This window comes from Cornus florida, unplaced genomic scaffold (assembly GCF_030987335.1).
Source record: "Cornus florida cultivar Cherokee Brave unplaced genomic scaffold, ASM3098733v1 CherokeeBrave_3.0.0_Hap2_Chr11, whole genome shotgun sequence".
NCBI classification, from domain to species: Eukaryota; Viridiplantae; Streptophyta; class Magnoliopsida; order Cornales; family Cornaceae; genus Cornus; species Cornus florida.
Window position 1 is genome coordinate 73,277,497 of NW_026775581.1, and position 20,422 is coordinate 73,297,918.

Sequence of the window (20,422 nt, forward strand, 5' to 3'; positions counted from 1 at the left end):
GGTGTCAAAGACAATAATGCCAGTGAGTTTATAGTCTCGGGGTTTTGTGAGGTGTTCTCAGGAACTGTGTAGCTGTAGCCTTCTCCTTAAGGAGGGTAGATTTCGAGGACGAAATCTTTTTAAGGAGGGTAGATTGTAATATTTCCATTTTTCATCATTTTTTATTTTTCTAAAATTTTTGTTGTTGTAAGGACATTTTTGTCTTTTACCGTTTTGCGTACCGGACACTGCAGAATGTGCCAGTTGTGTCTGAGAGTTGTTTGGAGCATTTCATTGAGTTCAAGACTCTTTGAAATGCAAGGGTGATCATTTTAGCATTTTTTCGTTTTTCAGGCCGGACAGTCCCGTGTAGGACACTACTGGAATTGTTGCATGCGGGGATTTTAATTGGGTCCATTTGCATCACATATATTTTATTTAATGTGTTTTAAATGATTGTGAACTAAATGTGTATAAATATATATATAAATAAAAAAAGAAATAAAAAAGAAAAAGAAATAAAAGAAATAAAAAAAAAAGAAATGAAAATAAAAGAAAAAGAAAGCATTTTTTTTGGTGGGGCCCACTACCACTTTAAGTGGTCATGAGACCACATTTTGGTCTCCATTTTTCTTTCCTCTCCCGTAAGTCTCTCTCGCCCATTCTAGACTTTTCTTTTTTTTTTTTTTTTTTTTTCGTCACTTGGTTTCAAATCTTTAAACTTTGATTTCTCACTTAATACTTGGTATTTTTGAGTGCTGTTTGAGGGAAATTGAAGCTTTCGGTGAGATCTACAAGTTGATTGGAGCAATTTCTTGGTTGGTACACTTTAGGAAATTCATGATCTAGGGCATAATTTGGGGGTTTTGCATAATCTTGAGGTAGGGATCTTTAATTCTTGTTTTCTTGTTCCTTTATGAATTATCCCTCAATATTTGTTGTAAAGTATGTTTCATTTTGAGTTAATTGCCTTAAGGATGATGTATATGTTGTATATGAAGTCTATGACCATATGTGTTAATTGGATTATATGAAAAACATACCTATTGTGTTATAAGTGACAAATTTTATGATTAGAAAGCTTGAGATATATTTCTAAAATTTTTCTTTTGAATTAAAGCATGTAGTTATGTGAATTAATTGATATTGTATGAGAAAACCTGTTTAAGTGGTGAATTTATATGCTTATTGTGTTTGATTTGCTAAATTTTCAATATAGAGACATGTTGATTATTATTAGAAATTTCTTACAAAGTTTGCTATATTGTGAACACGTGACTTGTATGGTATGTGAATCCCCTTTATGATATTGTTGAAAAGCATGATACATTCATGCATTGCATTGGGCAAGGAAAAAGGAAAAAAAAAAAATTGAAATGGAAAAAGGGGATTTTTAAGAAAAAGATTTGATGAAATGGTTTTGTGAAAAACATGATCACCGCAGAGCTACCAAAGGGCCATGGTGTTAATATAGCCTAGAGGGAATTAGGGAGATCGCCCTAACATGGTTGAGCTATCTGGACCCCAAATGACACCGCGGAGGTACCAACGGTCAGGGACAATAGCCAATCCTTCTCTCGTGTCGCCGCGGAGTCACCAATGGACGAGTAATATTAACAGTTTGTGAAGTGATGGATGATTTTGAAAATAAGGAGTGACATACATGAAATTATATATCATGGCACGACATTGTTTATTTTGAAATTGAAATTAATGTTGTATTTTCCCTCGGCTTAATATGATCCCGTTTCCTATTGTCCTATTCATTGTTTGGATTCACGGGGTCACAAAAGGTGTGTCTTAGGCACCACCTACTGAACAAATTGCTCATCCCATCATTTAACATTTTTTCAAGGCCGGGAAAGGAAATAAGGGACGTCGAGCCTTCACAAGCATGAGGAAGACTAGGAGTTTATTTATTTATTTTTTTTGCCACCTTTTGTATATTTATCACACTTTTGTAAAGGTCGCAAAACCATAATAAAGTGTATTCACTTTGCAAGCCATGGCCATGTATTGTAAACTATAACTCTTATTGGTACTTTGAAGGGAAACGAGACTATGTAAATATTTTGTGTTGAATTTGATGATGAAGATGGGTCATCTTGAGGAGATTGTTGATGTCATTATTTTGGGAATGTATTATATATATATATATATATATATATATATATATATATATATATTGTATTGTGTGTTGAGACAGGTGGGATAAGTCTTGAGGGGCCAAGAAAGGCCATTGTATTTTTTTTTATTTTTTTTATTTTTTTTAAGCAGGTTGTTGTAAGCCCCTTTTTAGCAGAGGTCATGCCAATTTTTTATTTTTTTATTTTTTATAATTGGTATCAGTTTAGGGTTGTTACAAAAAGAATAAGCATTACTCTCGATACCTTCCACAGCAGCCACTATTTACCACTAGGAAAGAACCTCCATACAGCAATGTCATGCCAACAAATCCTCAAAACAAAATGAGCACAAATCTCGGAATGTTCAATACCCAATTGTCCCCTTAAAATCTTTAACGATGTAATCCAACACTAACACTTAATTGACCACTCAAACCCCTTTTCCTAAGGTAATCTACATGCCTAAACAGGAAAACTTCATACTCAGGTTCAACATCACTACCTCCCCTCATCACCGTTCCTCAAAATACCCTTGGCCCCGAAAAAAGTTAAATGGGGCTACCAGCTAAACCTACGGGATCACCCTCGTCCCAATCATTTCAAATTAACAATCTATCACTTGAATCCTCAAATAATCAGAACTATTCTCCTCATACTTTAGACACAACTTGAAATACAACTCCACCCCACAACTTCCAAATTCTAGAACACAGTCTATTTGATACACAATACCTATCATCCATCCCTCCATTCGTAAACAACCAAGCATACAATTGACCACGTACCATCTACCTTATCGTGCAATCCTGCACTATACATCTAAAGCTGACCACTATACCTTAACTCGTGACTTTCTAGACAGCCGTGCCAACCCAGAACCCCGCTCATCGACTGAGCCATGCAATCAACTCACCATGAGTCGATTACCCGCAACACACTCCTGAAGTTTTCCCTAAAGGGGAATCACCTCTCAACTAACTGTGATCAACACACTTCCTCAGACCATACCAGAACACCCGTAATACACATCTATAGCCCATAGACCACTTTTGTGACTTCACAACCTCTATCACATGAACCACTACCGGTTCAAAAAGAACATCTGCACCAGACCGTGACTCAAGTCATACACACCAACCTCCTAAGGTCATACCTTTCTCCCTTGAAACCCTCACTCACACACCTGACCTCCACAGTCACAGGAACCTATCCACCGATGCATGAAACTCATACACAACAAAGACTCCATACCATGAAATATGAACCCGTTCTAAACTCGTGCCCTAAACACCACACAAAATGTAACAAGAAAATCAGGATGATTACACATTGAATAGCTCAATCCATGAGCTAGAAGTCAACACCTTGTGATACCCCTTAATTCTAGAGTCACTGGTGATCAAGTATGAGTACAGATCCGAGGGATACCAAACAATTAATATGTAAATAAGCAAGAATACAAAAGAATTAAAAGATAAAAAACATAAGCTGAAAAGAATTCTAATATGAAAAATCTTCAAAAGAAAAAAAAAAAACATTAATATAATTTATTTTTTTTTCCAATCCTTACAACTCGGGAATCCATCCAGTGGACCCCTATTCCAAATTAAAATAATTACAGAACCAAAATCCAAAACTAACATATAAAAGGAAATCCTATGTAGTTGGAAGAGTGAGTGACTATATCTGCTTCATCACGATCAAGCTCTAAGCCTGGTACTGACGAATACCTGAAAAATAAGAGTGGGTCAGGCCCACATGCAAGTTCCATCCTACTACAATTCATACATAAACCCGATACGCAGATACATCCTAGATAGCTCGGCAATAATGTAATACCCCTAATTTTAAAAAGGATATCCCGGGGATTTTAATTTAGTAGTTAATTGCATTTTATTTGATTATGTGTGATTAGTTGAATTAATTTGATTATTTAATTGTTTAAGTGTTTTAATTAGTAAATTGATTTAATTATTTTAATTTAATTGAGTTAATTGTTTTGATTTAATTTATTTAATTATAGTTAATTATTTAAGTGGTAAATTTAGTTGTTTTGTTTAATTTGGTTTTCACGGGACTGTATGGGACACATATAGTTATATTAGGGTTTCAGTTTATAGCCGGCAATGTATATATCATAGGTCGGTTTATGGGCCAAGGAGGGTTCTGTCTCTATTAAACAAGGATTAGGGTTTGGGATATGTACGCCTATATATATATATGCTTCTTGGTATTAAGGATGGGAAAAAAAAACTCTACTCGCGTAACATAAAAACAAAGAGATACAAAGTGAGGTTTTGAGAGAACATATTTTGTTTGGTGTGGGATTCGACGGGGATTTCAGGGTTGGACCTAGGAGAAGGGAAGGGCAGAGGTATTAGGAGGCTAGACAGTGTTGCAGTGGTTACTGGAAGTTAGGAAGACGGCGACAAGTTTTGAGTCCAAAACTTCAGGCAAGTTATTTTCTTCCTCCTTCCCGTTGGCCTGTGTTCTGTGCACCTAGATATACTCTAGGGTTTTAATGGATCAATAATTGAATTAAGCATGTTTTTATATGTCAATTTAACCTTATCTTTGCCTTGAATAAATTCAGTGATGGGGTTTTGAAAGTTCATTACAGTAGTTGTTTTTCCTAAGCATGATTTGTCTGTGGAACTTGTAGTTTTTGTTTTTGATTTCACCTGTTGTAAACACTCCATGGGGATTATACTGGACATGGTTAGGACCCTTGGGAATAGTCTAAAACTAAATAGAACGGGTGGGAAGCGACCGGCGTTGAAGAAGAAGGTCGCAGAAGTCATAGACGGACAGACGGCTCTCAGAGAGGGAGAGAGCCGGCTCCATGGAGGAGGGAGCCGGCTCCCCCCTAGTGTAGAGCCGGCTCTAGGAGGTGTAGAGCCGCTTTACCCAAGTAGAGCAGGCTCCAATAAAAATTGGAGCCGGCTCCACCTTTGTTCATAACCTGTTCTCGCTCAGTTTGCTTCCGGAAGGTGTTTAATGCACTATTTGAAGCTGTTGTGTGTTTGAACTGCTTAAAAAAATATATATTGGGACTTGCCATAGTGATTAAGAAGTTAACTTTGGGTATTAATAGGAATTTTAATTGATTAAAGTTTACCTCTAAATTAACGGAACAAACTGTATAAAATTTATGCACATTGTACACGATTAAGGGATGGAAGAGGACTTAATTGCTCAAGCTTATTTTTGAGCATTCCAGTGGGATCTAATATGTTTATTGTAATACCCCTAATTTTAAAAAGGATATCCCGGGGATTTTAATTTAGTAGTTAATTGCATTTTATTTGATTATGTGTGATTAGTTGAATTAATTTGATTATTTAATTGTTTAAGTGTTTTAATTAGTAAATTGATTATTTAATTGTTTAAGTGTTTTAATTAGTAAATTGATTTAATTGTTTTAATTTAATTGAGTTAATTGTTTTGATTTAATTTATTTAATTATAGTTAATTATTTAAGTGGTAAATTTATTTGTTTTGTTTAATTTGGTTTTCACGGGACTGTATGGGACACATATAGTTATATTAGGGTTTCAGTTTATAGCCGGCAATGTATATATCATAGGTCGGTTTATGGGCCAAGGAGGGCTCTGTCTCTATTAAACAAGGATTAGGGTTTGGGATTTGTACGCCTATATATATATACATGCTTCTTGGTATTAAGGATTAGAAAAAAAGACTCTACTCGCGTAACATAAAAACAGAGAGATATAGAGTGAGGTTTTGAGAGAACAGATTTTGTTTGTTTGGTGTGGGATTCGACGGGGATTTCAGGGTTAGACCTAGGAGAAGGGAAGGGCAGAGGTATTGGGAGGCTAGACAGTGTTGCAGTGGTTACCGGACGTTGGGAAGACGGCGATAAGTTTTGAGTCCAAAACTTCAGGCAAGTTCTTTTCTTCCTCCTTCCCGTTGGCCTGTGTTCTGTGCACCTAGATATACTCTAGGGTTTTAATGGATCAATAATTGAATTAAGCATGTTTTTATATGTCAATTTAACCTTATCTTTGCCTTGAATAAATTCGGTGATGGGTTTTTGAAAGTTCATTACAGTAGTTGTTTTTCCTAAGCACGATTTGTCTGTGGAACTTGTAGTTTTTGTTTTTGATTTCAACTGTTGTAAACACTCCATGGGGATTATACTGGACATAGTTAGGACCCTTGGGAACAGTCTAAAACTAAATAGAATGGGTGGGAAGCGGCCGGCGTTGAAGAAGAAGTCGCAGAAGTCACAGACGGACAGACGGCTCTCAGAGAGGGAGAGAGCCGGCTCCCCCCTAGTGTAGAGCCGGCTCTACCCAAGTAGAGCAGGCTCCAATAAAAATTAGAGCCGGCTCCACCTTTGTTCATAACCTGTTCTCGCTCAGTTTGCTTCCGGAAGGTGTTTAATGCACTGTTTGAAGCTGTTGTGTGTTTGAACTGTTTTAAAAAATATATATATTGGGACTTGCCATAGTGATTAAGAAGTTAACTTTGGGTATTAATAGGACTTTTAATTGATTAAAGTTTACCTCTAACTTAACGGAACAAACTGTATAAAATTTATGCACATTGTACACGATTAAGGGATGGAAGAAGACTTAATTGCTCAAGCTTATTTTTGAGCATTCCAGTGGGATCTAATATGTTTATAAATTTTTCTAAATACATTATAGGGTCATTGATGAATTGAAGTTGACCTATGCATGCTTTGGAGGCTAATTGTTGAAATAGTAAATACTTTCTGCAATGATATGGATTATCGTTTGGATTTTTAATTGCTAGAACATCAAATATCTTCCTGCAATTATTTGGATAATGTTTTGGAATGTAATTTACTAAATTATGATTTCTATATTGTAATTGGCATTGATATGGAGGATTATATGCACTGGTATGGGACGGTGGCATACTAGGGATGGTTTAGCTTCAAAACGCTAAGACCTAACCTAATGGATTAATGGAATGGATTGTAAGATATCGAATCCTAATTGTGACTAAGTCAGATCAGCTGTAACCAAGTTGGATGACTTCCTGGTTTAATGGATGGTAGTTAAGTCATATCAACTAAATAAGTTGGGTGACTAACTAGTTGGTTTATTGTAGGTCAGTTTAATAAATAGTTGAACTGCTTACCCTGGATTTGGATGGACTTTATATATATGTTTATGGTACCACGAGTTGAGCTTGAGTCTCAGACTCGTTGGTTAGGGTGCGTATATGCAGTGAATGCGTAGCTGGTTATAATAGGTTGAGGTGTACCCTGTTAGGTCTAGGTAATCATGCCCACCTTTGGGTGCGTATTCGCATGTTGCCTTCTATTCAGGTTGAGACCCCTATTATAGACTAGTGAATGTCCCTTAGTGTGGATATATTTATACGTATGGACTAGATAGATATTGTGAGATGTCTACTGTGTATCTGCGTATCGGGTCACTGTATAGTTTACAGTTAGATTAGAACTTGTTCGTGGGTCTGACCCACTCCTTTATTATTCTTTTCAGGTACAGGACGGTTCCAGCCTTAGAGCTTGATCGTGCTTGTCGAGGACAGTCTCACTTTCATCGGATTACATAGGACTTCCCCCGATGTTTCTAGTATTATCTATTTTTAGTTTCAGGCTCAGTTGAATTTTTAGTTAGGGGTCCATCAGTGGATTCCCAAGTTGTAACTTTGAAGTTTTGAAGGATGGGAGTTTCAATTTTCAGTTACACATGGAGGATTTTATTATTTTTTTTTTCTTGCAGTTTTATTCTATCTTTATTGTTCTTTTTGTCCTCTGTGTTCGTTTTAAAATACTTGAATTGTTTGATATTCCCTCGGGTTTGGGCCTGGGCCTGATCAACCCGTGTCGCGGATCCGAGTGGTATCACATTTATAAATTGTTCTAAATACATTATAGGGTCATTGATGTATTGAAGTTGACCTATGCATGCTTTGGAGGCTAATTGTTGAAATAGTAAATACTTTCTGCAATGATATGGATTATCGTTTGGATTTTTCATTGCTGGAACATCAAATATCTTCCTGCAATTATTTGGATAATGTTTTGGAATGTAAATTACTAAATTATGATTTCTATATTGTAATTGGCATTGATATGGAGGATTATATGCACCGGTATGGGACAGTGGCATACTAGGGATGATTTAGCTTCAAAATGCTAAGACCTAACCTAATGGATTATTGGAATGGATTGTAAGATATCGAATCCTAATTGTGACTAAGTCAGATCAGCTGTAACCAAGTTGGATGACTTCCTAGATTAACGGATGGTAGTTAAGTCATATCAATTGAATAAGTTGAGTGACTAACTAGTTGGTTTATTGTAGGTCAGTTTAATAAATAGTTGAACTGCTTACCCTGGATTTGGACGGACTTTATATATATGTTTATGGTACCACGAGTTGAGCTTGAGTCTCAGACTCGTTGGTTAGGGTGCGTATATGCAGTGGATGCGTAGCTGGTTATAATAGGTTGAGGTGAACCCTGTTAGGTCTAGGTACTCATGCCCACCTTTGGGTGCGTATTCGCATGTTGCCTTCTATTCAGGTTGAGACCCCTATTATAGACTAGTGAATGTCCCTTAGTGTGGATATATTTATACGTATGGACTAGATAGATATTGTGAGGTGTCTACGGTGTATCTGCGTATCGGGTCACTGTATGGATTGCAGTTAGATTAGAACTTGCTCGTGGGTCTGACCCACTCCTTTATTATTCTTTTCAGGTACAGGACGGTTCCAGCCTTAGAGCTTGATCGTGCTTGTCAAGGACAGTCTCACTTTCGTCGGATTACGTAGGACTTCCCCCGATGTTTCTAGTATTATCTATTTTTAGTTTCAGTTTCAGTTGAATTTTTAGTTAGGGGTCCATCAGTGGATTCCCAAGTTGTAACTTTGAAATTTTGGAGGATTGGAGTTTTAAATTTTCAGTTACACATGGAGAATTTTACTATTATTATTTCTTTCAGTTTTATTCTATCTTTATTGGTTTTGTCATCTGTGTTCGTTTTAAAATACTTTAATTGTTTTATATTCCCTCGGGTTTGGGCCTGAGCCTGATCAACCCGTGTCTCGGATCCGAGGGGTATCACATGTAGTTGGATAATTACAGAACCAAAATCCAAAACTAACATATAAAGGGAAATCCTATGTAGTTGGAAGAGTGAGTGACTTTATCTGCTTCATCACGATCAAGCTCTAAGCCTGGTATTGTCGAACACCTGAAAAATAAGAGTGGGTCAGGCCCACATGCAAGTTCCATCCTACTACAATTCATACATAAACCCGATACACAGATACATCCTAGATAGCTCGGCAATAACAAAAATAGTCCATATAGATATAGATACACACTATAGGATGCTCACAAACCTATAGTCATCACACCTGAGTAGAAGGTAACACGCAAAACGCACATAGCGTAGTCATGCACACCTAGACCTACTAGGCAATGTCATTAGGTCCAGTTATTCATCCAAGGCGATATACGCATCCTAACCATAATCAGGAGACTCAAGCTCATATCATTGTACCATAAATATATATATATATATAAATCCTTCCTAAAACAAAAAAGTAAATTAATTATTCGATATGTCGTTCAACTGTTTTAGTTGACAAGACATGCATCCATGTAGAATTTAACTGTTTTAGTTAATCCATTCCGTATGTATGAATAGGTAGGAATTAGCGTTTTGATCTAATCCATCCCCAATGTGCCACCATCCCATACCAGTGCATATAATGCAAATGATCCATAAATGATACACACTCAATTGAACATCAAATACATCTAAAGACAAACATAATAAAAGTTAAATATATGTAAGGTTCTATTATGCATCAGTATATGATTATAATCATAGATCCTCCTTTTAAATTGTTAATGTAATGATAAACAATTTAAACTATCCACATCTATATAATTGATCGAACATAAGTTATGCAGTTCATCAATTAACATCTATAGCACGATATAATGATAATCAGAAGTATACACCGAGCACATTATATGAAATTCCAAAAAGTATTCTCATACCATTCCAGTTCGGTTGCTATAATAAAGCTAGCAATTAAAACCTGCATAATCCTGGACGACATGCCAATTAATATTTAAATTTCATGACGTCCATTGAATACATGCACTATAAATCATGTGCCTGTTATAATGACACACAGAAGTCTAAACTGAGTACCTTATATGAATCCCCAAAAGTATTCCCATACTAGTCCTTTTAGTTTGCTAAAAAAAAACTAGCAACCAAAAATTGCTACAACTCCTGACAGCATGCAACTTAGTATCTAAAGTTCATGATGTCTATAACCACATCCTAAACCAACCTTTCTGGTCTTCCTTAAATTATATATATATATCAGTTATATAACATCCCATAGGAAATTTCATACCAGTCCATTTAAGTTGCTAAAACAAACTAGCACTTTAATTCTTCCTCCTTCCTTGACAGCATGCCTAAAATATGTTTATATTTCATGATGTCCCCTTAAGATTAGCACACTGGCTTTTACTAACTATTTTAAGGTTTTAACAGGTTAGTTTTAAACATTTAAAACCCCCATTCACTTTCCAGAAATTACACTCTAGCCCCCTGCCATCAGAAAACCTCAAAATAAACACCCAGAGGTGTTCCACCAAGGGGAGCCGGCTCTCCCTTCATGAGAACTGGCTCTCACACTTTCAGAGCCGGCTCTCTCTCATGGAGAGCTAGCTCTTTCATCATGGGAGCCGGCTTTCTCCCTGAGAGCCTCCTCCGCTTCATCCGTTTGTCTTCTTCGCTTCCGGCGAAGTTCAACCCTCTGCTCTATTTTTTTTTTAAAGCTCATAGGGTTCAATCTAAGACCCACTAGCTCCAGAAACTCCTTAAATTCCCATATAAACTATTTGACAAAAATTTAAACCGAAACAAAACTGTTTATGCACAAAACAGTTTGTAGTAAAACGACGCTTACAATAGTTTAAAGTCTGATAAAACATGCATCAAATATCCATTTTAAAAGTTGAATTAATTCCTGGAGACTATAAATAATGCACAAAACACAAGTTTATAGGAAGGAGATCGAATAAAACTTGCCTTTAGGTTTCGGTTTGAAACCTTTCAACGTCGTTTCTAAATTCCGGCGAATCCCAAGACCGTTCTCCACTTCTATTCACTGTTCTCCTCCTCTGTTGCCTCTTGGTTCCATCCACGAGCAACTCTTTTTCCTTATTCCTTGGGCCTCTCTGTTTCCTCTCAAGTTTCTCTTTCTTTTCCTCCAAAATCCTTCTCTGTATCTCTCTGCCTCACCGTACGTGAAAAGAGTTCCCCAACCCTAGCAGGCATACCTAAGCATATATATATATATACGGCTAAACCCTTAGTCGGATTATACAGTATATATATAAGCTTTCACTAAACCCTAATTCTAAACCGTTTTTGAATTACAAGTCGGCAACCAAAATTTCATAAAATAAAACCCTAAACCTAAACTATATATGATACATACAAATTATAAATCAATTAAGTCATACAAGCCATTTAAAACACATGTTAGCCATATAAAACACACGTCATTTAAAAAACACCAATTAATCAAATACTTAAATTAAATCACAATTAAACAATTACAGTAAAACAAATAAATAATTAAAATTAAACAATTCACTTAAATAAATACATAATTTGTCAACTAAGCAAATAAGCATATAATTCAAAGAAAATTGAATTTAAATTCCAACTATATCCTTTTGGATATTAGTAGTATTACATTCTTTCCCCCTAACAAAAGGAATTCCGTCCTCGGAATTCACGAATCTCTGAATTCTTTTATTTTAAATTTATTTTCATTTCGTTGTAGATTCTGCCTCTATGTACGGGCTCCACTGAATTTCAAATCCTTATAGAAAATTATATGGTACCGTTATTTAAGAAATACCAAAAACTACATATAGGTTGTATTACACAACAATTCATCCTTACCCAATATCCATACCAGAGGACAAATCCATAGTCCTCCAAGTGCCATAGAATATATGCACAAAATTCCTATGCATGCTGCGCTTAACAAGTTGGTAACACTGAACTATAGGCTATGGCCTAAATTGATGAATAAAATCCGTGAGAAGTCAATTTAATACGTAAAACTGACCTTCCTCCAAAAAGCACATTGCTTCCTATATAGAAGATATCCCAGCCAACCATTTCCGAAAAGAAAACTCGAATACACGAGTTCAACCATTTACAAAATCCGACTGCCGCCTTCAAACCGTGCCCAATCCTCTACAAAAGAGAATATTTCTCTCTGACGTATCCTTAAATAAAGTCGAGGTCTTATTACAACCTCACTTCCATGGCAGACCAACAAGTGAGAGATCTACACCACATAATATCCAAAACCGCAAACGTTGCCACACTAACCTCTTTGTGCCAACAATAGCATAGATAATAACTGAAAAGTGAAATAACACTTTCAATTACCAATTCAAACCTAAGATATATATCCTAAGTATATCCTCTATGATCAAATATAATGTCTCAATCAAATCTCCCATCTAAAGATGCGAAGCATAGTTGTTGCTCCAACACCTTCAGAAAATTCCTTTAATAGAACACCTTATATCCACTTTAATGAATAACCACATGCTATAACTTCGTTATCAGTGCAATGTAGAACTAACATGAAGTGCCAAGGTAAACACCAAAGTGATTTCCACAAGCGAACTTACTCTATCCACTACTCTTAATCCATATGGAATTAAAATTCCAACCAGTGTTGGTAATTTCGCCCATCCATCCACTCCTGATTAGTCCTACTCCCATTTTGATATAGGAAGTGGCTAAAACCTCTATTGATATCCAAGTATCAATTTTCCACCTTGCTAACAGGTGATACACTTGGAGACAGTTCTGTACCTATCTCTATCCATACCGTCTCATCGAAACGAACCTGGTTTGTCATGATGCAACTCATAACCATTTGACTGCACTGTAAAATTTTATGAATTTTACACCTCAATCACTCTGACCTTCCTAGCATCATTAAGACAAGCCACTAATCCTCCTTCAGTACCCTAAGCTCATCTGAGTAGGGTACGACCTCCTCCAAGGTCAGCTCCAATATTCTAAGTTGACCTCTTCAATTTCCTTGGTAACAACAAGTGTTATTTTTACACATGCTAAAACTCAACTGCACAATAACCATCGAAGGTTCAATTGCCATATCAGTTGATAAGATCATCCTCCTCCCTATTACTTCCACCAGACAAAATTTAATACAAAGTGTGAATCACCACATCTATCCATCTAAGCCACCCTGTGATCCGTGCCATTCGTATGAACTGACATCTTACCAGTTCCAAAATGGACAAAAATGAAGCTAATATAATTTTTTTTTATCAGTCAAGCCATATCCCAACCAGAATCCTAACCCTTGTGTAGAATCAGCAATTTCTTAACTAAATCCATGGAAACTACTTTGTCATTCCTACTTTAGTAAGAAAAATGGCTGTAAGGATCTAGCGACCTCTGATAGTCCAACTGGATTGTCTAAAAGATATTAGACTTAAAGACAAAATCACCGTGTCCCTCCTCTGGCCTGTCCTCCAAACATCTGCTTCATTTCATGAAGCATCATGTGTCCACCAGAATAAATAAGGAACTAAGAGTTGTGAACCCTAGTCCTTACATCTTGCTTCCAATCTGTCTATTGAAAGTACCGTTAGTCTGATACCACCAGCTTCCATCTGCACCCATTTTTTAATATGGAGCATCGTTAAAAGCTAACTCTGCATCTAAATCCATACATTCTGATCCGTGAAAAACTTACTAATATAGAAAGTCAATCGATAATTCTATTTATCAAAAGTCAACTAACTACAACTTATCCACATACATCGTGCACCTCTTCTTTATTTAGGTGTTCGGTCTCACCTTCATGTCTTTGACATCCTACTTCTCTAACCCAAGTAAGTGTCCTTTAGACTTCCTGTCTACTTCAAAAGAATATGGAATCTTTCCATCCTCCAAAAAGTCAGCATTTCATAGCAACAATTATCTGTTGCGAACTTTAACCTAAAAAAAAAAAAATTATTATTTGTGCAAATAAAGAAACTTTGCTTTCTCCTCGATATGCAACCCCGGCAACTCCTCCTAATGACACACCCTCATGAATCAGATTCTTGATTAAGAATAGACTAATGAATAGCTAGTCCGTCTACTATCTTCAGTCTGTGTCATTCCGATAGGTACTTAAACCAGTACAAAATCCTCCTACTAACTTGGAAATAACTTTTGAAATTTCCAAAAAGATGTTCAACAAAGTCAGTACCTTCGATAAATCATCGTGGCGTTAAAGTATATCAAACTAATCTAGATTATTTGACTTGATCTGCTGGTTTAATTATCCCATCCTGAAAACATACCATAATTACACATGTTTAGGTTCAATAGATTGGCTAAAGTTATGTATGCTTACCAAATCCTATGATCACATGCTCACAATCCTAACGTATATAACGCTATTCCTCTAAAATGGTAGTTTGCTGATCACACTTGTGTCCCCAACTAAACCATACTCCCAATCCTGAATAATTGACGAAAATGAAACACATAAAATACATACAATTAAAACAAAATACAACCCTACTAAAATATCGTTCTTTCTAGAAAAGAAAATCCCTTTTTAAAACCAACCTTACCAGATTGGTTCACAATTTCCTTTTATAGTTTCGTAGGTAATCATCCAACCTCGAAACATATACTCTAACCATAGCTCAAAACAAAATCCATTTGCCTAAGCAAATACCAAAGGCTTAACCCTCATTCTCCTTATACACGGAATGCAAACCGTCCAACATAGCTTTATAAAGCAACTCAGAACGTCACAACCTAATCACCATACCCTCCAAAACATGATATAAAATCATTGCTTCATTCTACTAATAACGCCATCTGATTCCTTAACCCTTGAAAAGTTCTTTTATCTACCTCTTTTAAAAGTAATCCAAAATTTTAACTATATGTAGGTTGATCCTCACCAACTCTACTAGTATCATTCACTATACTATTAGCGAATAAGATCACTTTCATGCGATTCTTCATCGTCAAGATTTAGTACCCTCTTTCCCGGATACATTACAACCCCTCCATTAGGATCCTGTTCAGACTCCTATTCCTCGTTTGTCTCCTTTATGAGAAAAACTGAAGTCGTGTTAGTCCCGTTATGCGATGACCTAATACACGTTCCTAAATCCTTCCTTGGCTTATACTTTTTAAAATTAGCGTTAACCGGAACTAAATCTTCGATCCCAAGTTCTATTTCTGGCAAAGAACTCGATAACGTACTCCTTTACTCCTTTGGGTCTGTATCGCTTTTGCCTTGGACCCCATCCTTCTGTTAGTGTCAACCATTCCATATTTATGGAATATAATTGACATCTGCTCCTCTTAACGAACCATAAATAGAGTACAACAAATCCTAATATAGCTCTAACTTTAAGAGACGCAACGTGAAAGTCATTTAACGAAAAACACTCCTTAGGACACTAGAACCTGGAGTGCTCTGATACCAACTGTGACACCCCTCGATTCTAAAGCCACTGGTGATCAAGTCTGAGCACAGATCCGAGGGATACCAAACAATTAATATGTAAACAAGCAAGAATACAAAAGAATTAAAAGATAAAAAACATAAGCTAAAAAGAATTCTAAAATCCTCAAAAGAAAAAAAAACATTAATATAATTTATTTTTTTCCAATCCTTACAACTCAGGAATCCATCCAGTGGACCCTTAAAATTCCAAATTAAAATAATTATAGGATCAAAATCCAAAACTAACATATAAAAGGAAATCCCATGTAGTCGGAAGAGTGAGTGACTGTATCTGCTTCATCACGATCAAGCTCTAAGCCGGGTACTGACGAATACCAAAAAAATAAGAGTGGGTCAGGCTCACATGCAAGTTCCATCATACTACAATCTATACATAAACCCGATACGTAGATACATCCTAGATAGATTGGCAATAACTAAAATAGTCCATATAGATATACATACACACACTATAGGACGCTCACAAACCTATAGTCATCACACCTGAGTAGAAGGTAACACGCAAAACGCACATAACATAGTCATGCACACCTAGACCTACCAGGGAACGTTATTAGGTCCAGTTATCCATCTAAGGCGATATACGCACCCTAACCGTGATCAGGAGACTCAAGCTCATATCACGGTACCATAAATATATATATAAATCCTTCCTAATACAGAAAAGTAAAGCAATCATCCGATATGTCGTTCAACTGTTTTAGTTGACAAGACATGCATCTATGTAGGATTTAACTGTTTTAGTTAATCCATTTTGTATGTATGAATAAGTAGGAATTAGCGTTTTGATCTAATTCATCCCCAATATACCACCGTCCCATACTGGTGCATATAATGCAAATGATCCATAAATGATGCACACTCAATTTAATATCAAATACATCTAGAGACAAACATAATAGAAGTCAAATATATGCAAGGTTCTATTATGCATTAGTACATGATTATAATCATAGATCCTCCTTTTAAATTGTTAAAGTAATGATAAACAATTTAAACTATCCACATCCATATAATTGATCGAACATAAGTTATACAGTTCATCAATTAACATTCATAGCACGATATAATGATAATCAGAAGTATACACCGAGCACATTATATGAAATTCCAAAAAGTATTCTCATACCGTTCCAATTCGTTTGCTAGAATAAAGCTAGCAATTAAAACCTGCTTAATCCTTGACGACATGCCAATTAATATTTAAATTTCGTGCCTGTTATAAATCATGCACTATAAATCACGTGCACTATAAATCACGTGCCTGTTATAATGACACTCAGAAGTCTAAACTGAGTACCTTATATGAATCCCCAAAAGTATTCCCATACTAGCCCTTGTAGTTTGCTAAAACAAAACTAGTAACCAAAAATTGCTACAACTCCTGACAGCATGCAACTTAGTATCTAAAGTTCATGATTTCTATAACCACATCCTAAACCAACCTTTTTGGTCTTCCTTAAATTATATATATATATATATATATATCAGTTATATAACATCCCATAGGAAATTTCATACCTGTCTGTTTAAGTTGCTAAAATAAACTAGCACTTTAATTCTTCCTCCTTCCTTGACAGCATGCCTAAAATATGTTTATATTTCATGATGTCCCCTCAAGATTAGCACACTAGCTTTTACTAACTGTTTTAAGGTTTTAACAGGTTAGTTTTAAACATTTAAAACCCCCTTTCACTTTCAATAAATTACACTCTAGCCCCCTGCCATCAGAAAACCTCAAAATAAACACCCGGAGGTGTTCCAGCGAGGGGAGCCGACTCTCCCTTCATGAGAGCCGGCTCTCACACCTTCAGAGCCGGCTCTCCCTCATGGAGAGCCGGCTCTCTCATCATGGGAGCCGGCTCCCTCCTTTAGGGAGCCGGCTCTCTCATCATGGGAGCTGGCTCCCTCCTTTAGGGAGCCAGCTCTCTCCCTGTAAGCCTTATCCGCTTCATCCGTTTGTCTTCTTCGCTTCCGGCAAAGTTTAACCCTCTGTTCCATTTTTTTTTAAAGCTCCTAGGGTTCAATCTAAGACCCACTAGCTCCAAAAACTCCTTAAATTCCCACACAAACTATTTGACAAAAATTTAAACAAAAATGAAACAGTTTATGCACAAAACAGTTTGCAGTAAAACGACGCTTACAATAGTTTAAAGTCTGATAAAACATGCATCAAATATCCGTTTTAAAAGTTGAATTAATTCCTAGAGACTATAAAGAATGCATAGAACACAAGTTTACAGGAAGGATATAGAATGAAACTTGCCTTTAGGTTTTGGTTTGAAACCTTTCAATGTCATCTTTGAATTCCGGCGAATCCCAAGACTGCTCTCCTCCTCTGTTGCCTCTTGGTTCCACCCACGAACAACTCTCTTTCCTTATTCTTTGAGCCTCTCTGCTTCCTCTCAAGTTTCTCTCTCTTTTCCTCTAAAATCCTTCTCTTTATCTCTCTGCCTCATAGTACGTGAAAAGAGTTCCCCAACCCTAGCAGACATACCCAAGCATATATATATATATATACGGCTAAACCCTAAGTCGGATTATACAGTATATATATAAGCTTCCACTAAACCCTAATTCTAAACCCTTTTTGAATTACAAGTCGGCTACCAAAATTTCATAAAATAAAACCCTAAACCTAAACTATATACGACACATACAAATTATAAACCAATTAAGTCATACAAGCCATTTAAAACACATGTCAGCCATGTAAAACACACGTCATTTAGAAAACACTAATTAATCAAATACTTAAATTAAATCACAATTAAACAATTACAGTAAAACAAATAAACAATTAAAATTAAACAATTCACTTAAATAAATACACAATTTGTCAACTAAGCAAATAAGCACATAATTCAAAGAAAATTGAATTTAAATTCCAACTATATCCTTTTGGATCTTAGGGGTATTATACACCTGTAGTTCGATAAGAACCAGTACCCAACAACCTTAGAGCAACCGAGCTCCTCTCCTACTTAAGTGAAAACTTACACAACCATCAATCCCGTGACAAGCACTCTACCGTATTAGCAACCACCCCAATGCTCAACCGCATAAACATATATGAATATAGATATATATGTATACAAAATGAATGAAACCCACAATGCTATACGAAACATGCTTACATATAATAGGCTCATTACTTGTCACATTAGCATAAAAGTAAATTGCACCAACCATGCCTACTGCTTGCCACCGTCATATATCACATACTTTCCACTTTATTATGTATAACATGCTTTCAAATAGTTTCACATTTTATTTACATATAACAACAATTTAAACATGTAAGCACTTAGCAAATAGACATGCCTTCACAACTGTAAACATATAAACAATTAAGCAAGTAAACATGCTTCTCAGGTAATAAACACTTTAACTCATAAGCACATAAACAATGCAATCCACCTTCCATACAACCCTAAGTAGGCCTCTACCCGTCGTCCTACTAGTATCTGATACCAAATTTGTAACGACCTGAACCCGATGGTTCTAATCGCTAACCGGGTTTTTACCCGAACCCGAGGTCGTCTAAGGGCACTATGATAAGTTCTAAAGCCGATACATAATGTACGTGCCATCCCAAAACTTATACAAAACAAATGAAATCACAAATATAAAAGATAATAAAATAGTCCACTAACCCATTCAAACCTATAGAGGAACGTCATTCCGCCACTTTCTTCCCGTGACCTGAAAAATATTAAAATGATGGGGTGAGCATAAAGCTCAGTAGGAAGCGTCTAAGACATACATCTTATGACCCGTGAATCCATACAATGAATAGGATGCAAGAGAACGGGATCATATTTCGGGAAAAACAAATAAAGTAACGATAATAATCAACAAATACATACGCAAGTCATCTAACCACCAAATATACAATGTATGTCAATGCAATGCCATGCCATGCAATGTCGTCCCCATTTTTGAAACAATACCGTTTCAACTTCAAAACTGTTAGTGTAATCCGACCCAAGGCACCTCCAAGGCATCACGAATGGAGGGTTGACTAACTATCCACGATCACAAGGCACCTCCAAGGCGTCGCATCCGGCCTAGTTAGCTTAACCATACTCATTTCTAGACCACACTAACAACACGGACCACTAGGCGCCTCCTAGGCGTCCGGTTTTCACAAACACTTTTAAAAACGTTTTCCCAAAACAATTTCATTAGTTCTAAAAAAATACTTTTTTTTTTTTTTTTTCAATGGATGTATGAATGTTTCATGCTTCACAATTTACCATAATTTTCACTTCATCAAACCTTAACAACATTTCACACTAAAGAAGAATTTTCTCATGAATTTATAGCATACTTTAAGTCAACAAAATTTCTATAATTACACATATTAAACAAGGACATAGTCACAAAAACATGCTTTCCATATCCAATCAACAAATCATACACACATATTATTTACACATAACACACATAGAGATACATATCATATATCTAGCATCATGGCAATTTCTCAAGAAAAATTTACAACAAATCCCATACATTCCATCTACATCATGATCACATTATTAAGGGAAATTCTAACATTTATTTTCACAATTTCAACATCACTTTTCTTAACAATTAAAAATTATGGGGCATCTAAAATGTCAATACTAAGCATGTATCTTCATCACTAAGTATATAATCATAATCATTGGTTCAATTAACACATGTAATACATCCATCACCTTA